Below are 5,561 nucleotides of genomic sequence, written 5' to 3' on the forward strand. Positions count from 1 at the left end.
CAGCTGTTGTTTATGTGCATTAAAGTTATATAAAAATGTAACCGTGCAAATGCAAATTGCTCGCTGACAGTTTAACCAAAAGGCGTTTCCAGTGGAAACTGGCCGACACATCCTGAGCATAACCATGTATAATATCCACTAAACTTCAGAAGAGGTTATACAGTCGTGGCCAAAAGGTTTGAGAATTGCATAAATATTGGAACCTGGAGAAGTTGCTGCTTAAGTTTTTATAATAGCATTTTGCCTGCACTCCAGAATGTTATGAGGAGTGATCAGATGAACTGCATCGTCCTTCTTTGCCATGAAAACGAACTTAATCCCCAAAAAGCCTTACCACTGCATTTCATTGCTGTCATCAAAGGACCTGCTGAGACCATTTCAGTGATCGTCTTCTTAACTCAGGTGAGAATGTTGGCGAGCACGAGGCTGGAGATCATCATGGCTGTATCCCGATTCAGGTTCTGCAGCTTTAAAGTCCTCAAGGGCCGCGTACTCAAAGACCGCTAAGGCCGAAGTGCGAGGCTCGTAGGCTCGTGAAATGGGACGTCTAGCCTCCGTCGCGCTGCCCAGGTTGCCTAGCAACCATGATACTAACAGCTGGAAACGTTTCATACAGCTTTGTTTGACAGAAATGAAGGAGAACATATTTAGTTCATTTGTTTCTACATGAGCTCTGTGTGATCTGATGAGTATCTGAGGCTGAGACCACAGGACTGTGAAACATGATTGTTGGGCTTCATTTCTGTGCTGAACAGTCGTTTAAGATTAGCTGTAAATAACAATTAGCTGATGTTGTTCATGAGACTAAAGTCAGTGTAAATATGATATGGCCAATATTATAGTTATTATATTAATCACTTCACTCACAGACAAGTATCTGTGACAGTGTGTATACAGATGTCTCATATATAAGAGACAAATTTTGTTCCTTCAGTATGTTGGCATTATTACATTTGGCTCAATGCTTACATATATGTGTAAAAGCAAATGTAGGAGGTGTGATAACTGTGTCTGATAGAATGAAGAGTAGACTGATATATGAAATATTCCTTTATTGGGTGAGAAAATCGGACCATGTCATAACTGCTTTAAGTCACACAGAATAGACATCAGAGCCTTAAACAGGCTGACTTCTGCTAAATGGGTCAAACTGGGCAGAAAGTCTACAAACACATAACATCCTTATAGAATATGATGTAACACTATAGATCAACTTAGCTCAGAATATATTAAATTCAATTTTATTTATATAGCGCTAAATCACAACAAAAGTCGCCTCAAGGCGCTTCATAGATACAGAGAAAAACCCAACAATCATATGACCCCCTATGAGCAGCACTTTGGCAACAGTGGGAAGGAAAAACTCCCTTTTAACAGGAAGAAACCTCCGGCAGAACCAGGCTCAGGGAGGGGCGGCCATCTGCTGTGACCGGTTGGGGTGAGAGAAGGAAGACAGGATAAAGACATGCTGTGGAAGAGAGACAGAGGTTAATAACAGATATGATTCAATGCAGAGAGGTCTATTAATACATAGTGAGTGAGAAAGGTGACTGGAAAGGAAAAACTCAATGCATCATGGGAATCCCCCGGCAGCCTACGTCTATTGCAGCATAACTAAGGGAGGATTCAGGGTCACCTGGTCCAGCCCTAACTATATGCTTTAGCAAAAAGGAAAGATTTAAGCCTAATCTTAAAAGTAGAGATGGTGTCTGTCTCCTGAATCCAAACTGGAAGCTGGTTCCACAGAAGAGGGGCCTGAAAACTGAAGGCTCTGCCTCCCATTCTACTTTTAAATACTCTAGGAACAACAAGTAGGCCTGCAGAGCGAGAGCGAAGTGCTCTAATAGGGTGATATGGTACTACAAGGTCATTAAGATAAGATGGGCCTGATTATTTAAGACCTTGTATGTGAGGAGCAGGATTTTGAATCCTGGATTTAACAGGAAGCCAATGATGGGAAGCCAAAACAGGAGAAATATGCTCTCTCTTTCTAGTCCCTGTCAGGACTCTTGCTGCAGCATTTTGGATCAGCTGAAGGCTTTTCAGCGAGTTTTTTGGACATCCTGATAATAATGAATTACAGTCGTCCAGCCTGGAAGTAATAAATGCATGAACTAGTTTTTCAGCGTCACTCTGAGACAGGATATTTCTAACTTTAGAGATGTTGCACAAATGGAAGAACGCAGTCTTACATATTTGTTTAATATGTGCGTTGAAGGACATGTCCTGGTCAAAAATGACTCCAAGGTTTCTCACAACGTTACTGGAGGCCAAGGTAATGCCATCCAGAGTAAGAATCTGCTTAGATACCATATTTCTAAGATTTTCAGGGCCGAGTACAATAACCTCAGTTTTATCTGAATTAAGAAGCAGAAAGTTAGCGGCCATCCAGGTGTTTATGTCTTTAAGACATTCTTGCAGTTTAACTCATTGGTGTGTGTTATCTGGCTTCATGGACAGATAGAGCTTGGTGTCATCAGCATAGCAGTGTAAATGTATGCTATGTCTTCTAATGATGCTGCCTAAGGGAAGCATGTATAATGTAAACAGAATTGGTCCTAGCACTGAACCCTGTGGAACTCCATAATTAACCTCAGTGTGTGAAGAGGACTCTCCATTTACATGCACAAATTGGAGTCTATTAGATAGATATGATACAAACCACTGCAGCGCAGTACCTGTAATACCTACAGCATGTTCTGATCGCTCTAATAGGATATTATGGTCGACAGTATCGAACGCTGAACTAAGGTCTAGCACATAGGTGTCAAACTCAAAATTTGGCCCGCAGCCTAATTACATTTGGCCCGCGAGGCCATACCAAATTACTATTAGAGCTGGCCCGCCGGTCTTATGCAGCGCATGTACTGCTAATACTACAACTCCCAGAATGCTCTGTTGGCGTTTTGGCGCGTCAGTCAGGACAGGACCCATTAACGCCCTCTCCTCTGTTTACTGTAGTCATAGCAACCGCATGAATACTGCCGCGCTACCTCTCCCAAAATGGCGAAAAGAAAGAACGAAAACAGGAGCTTCCTGGACAGGTGGGAGACAGAATATCTGTTTACCTATGTAAAAGACAGACCTGTTTGTCTTGTATGTGGAGCTCATGTGGCTTTAACCAAGGAGTACAACATTAGACGACACTATGAAACGAAACACCAAGAGAAGTACAAGGACCTGGACATGACTCAAAGGCGCCGGAAAGCAGAAGAGATGAAAAGAAGTTTTGTTTCACAACAGACTATGTTCAAAAAAGCCATATCACAAAGTGAGGCTGCTGTAAAGGCTAGTTTTGTTGTGGCAGCAGAGATCGCAAAATCAGCCCGGCCCTTCAGTGAGGGAGAGTTTGTGAAAAGTTGTATGATGAAAGTGTGCCCAGAGAAAAAGCAAGTATTTTCAAATGTTAGCCTGAGCAGAAACACAGTAGCTGATCGCACACGTGAACTTGCCAACAATCTAAATAACCAGCTGATGGAGAAGGGAAACAGTTTCGTTGCATTCTCCCTCGCTATGGATGAGAGCAGCGACGCCTCTGATACTGCCCAGCTTTCAGTCTTCATCCGCGGTGTGGACTCAACTCTCTGTGTTACGGAAGAACTTTTAGGATTAAAATCAATGCATGGAACAACCACAGGGAAGGAAATATTTGAAGAGGTTTCCAAATGTCTAACTGAAATGAAGTTGCCATGGGAAAAACTTGTGGGGTTAACGACAGATGGTGCACCAGCGATGTGTGGTCAAAGGAGCGGACTGGTGGGCAGGGTACGGGAGAAGATGCGAGCGGAGAACTGTGCAGGTGAGCTGACTGTTTATCACTGCATCATACATCAAGAATCACTTTGTGGCAAAGCCCTAAAGATGGAACATGTTATGACCGCAGTAACACGAGTAGTTAACTTTATAAGAGCCAAAGGTCTGAATCACCGCCAATTCAAATCTTTTCTTGAGGAGTGTGGTTCGGAATACGGAGACGTGCCGTATCACACGGAGGTGAGGTGGTTAAGCCGAGGGAAAGTACTGAACAGATGTTTCGAGCTACGCGAGGAAATATTTCAGTTTCTGGAAAGCAAAGGGCAAGACACAGCTGAGCTCAGGGAGCAAGGGTTTCTGTGTGAGCTGGCCTTTATGTGTGATATCACGAGCCATCTCGATGCGCTGAACCTGCAGCTTCAGGGACGGGGGCGTATCATCACAGATATGTACACTGCAGTGAGAGCTTTTAAAACGAAATTGTGCTTGTGGCAGAATCAGATGCTACAAGGAAACCTGGGCCATTTTCCCTGCTGCCAAACGATGAACATGCAAATCTCTACTGCTGTGTTCCCATGTGCACAGTTTGCTGAAAAACTCTGTGTACTCAGTACTGAGTTTACCTGGCGGTTTGCCGACTTTGACGCCCAGAAATGTCGATTTGAACTGCTCAGTAATCCTTTTGCAGTTGACGTGGCAAAAGCACCAACAAACCTCCAAATGGAGCTGATTGAACTCCAGTGTAGTGACACGCTGAAATCAAAGTATGATGCTGTGGGCGCTTCACAATTTCCACATTTCATCCCTGACACAATGCCTGGGCTCCGGACCCACGCTGCTCAGATGCTCTCCATGTTCGGCAGCACTTACCTATGTGAGCAACTATTCTCCTCAATGAAGATGGCCAAAACATCTCACAGGAGACGTCTGACCGATGAACACCTTCACTCGATCCTGAGGATTTCCTCAGCTCAGAGCCTGAGCCCAGACATTGAGGAACTAGCATCCAAGAAGAGATGCCAGGTGTCTGGCTTGGACGCATCAGAGTAGATCAGTGTGTAGCAAACTGAGCTATAATTACCATTTTCTTTGTGCAATTTGTCTTGCTACTCCCAGACATGGGCTTGAATGGTTTCACGTTTAATGATATTTTTATTAGTTAAGTGGTTTATTATTGTTATTTTATTTTTACATTTATTATTAGCCTGGGGAAAAAGTTTACTGCTAAAATTTAAATCAGAAGGCTGCAAATACAATTTTTACTTAAGAAATGCATTCCAGTGATATGTTATTTAATTGGAATTTCAATTTTGCATGTGTGCAATATTAAGTTATATATGTTTATATAAGTTATATATCGTTCAGTATTAAGCGTTTCTTATTCCATATTCAGTTTTTCAGCAAAACTTATTTGAGTCTGTAAGAAAAGGTTCCTTGTTATATTTGGAGGAAGATTTTTTTCAATAAATATTAACGTTGGCCCGCGACTTTGTTCCAGTTTTGAATTTTGGCCCACTGTGTATTTGAGTTTGACACCCCTGGTCTAGCAGGACAAGCACAGAGATGAGTCCACTGTCAGAGGCCATAAGAAGATCATTTGTAACCTTCACTAAAGCTGTTTCTGTGCTGTGCTGAGCTCTGAAACCTGACTGAAACTCTTCAAATAAACCATTCCTCTGCAGATGATCTGTTAGCTGTTTGACAACTACTCTTTCAAGGATGTTTGATATTAGAGCTGGGCGATATATCGAGTTTTTAAAAAATATCGATATATTTTTATACGAGATATAAGATGTGACAATATCCTT

General features: G+C 42.4%; 1 pseudogene; it reads left to right on the forward strand.

The window, feature by feature from the left end:
* Window positions 1-727: 727 nt before the first annotated feature.
* On the forward strand, window positions 728-4,983 carry LOC111501701 (general transcription factor II-I repeat domain-containing protein 2 pseudogene; annotated as a pseudogene).
* The last annotated feature ends 578 nt before the right edge of the window (window positions 4,984-5,561 follow it).

Source organism: Maylandia zebra, linkage group LG2, assembly GCF_041146795.1.
Source record: "Maylandia zebra isolate NMK-2024a linkage group LG2, Mzebra_GT3a, whole genome shotgun sequence".
Taxonomy (NCBI): Eukaryota; Metazoa; Chordata; class Actinopteri; order Cichliformes; family Cichlidae; genus Maylandia; species Maylandia zebra.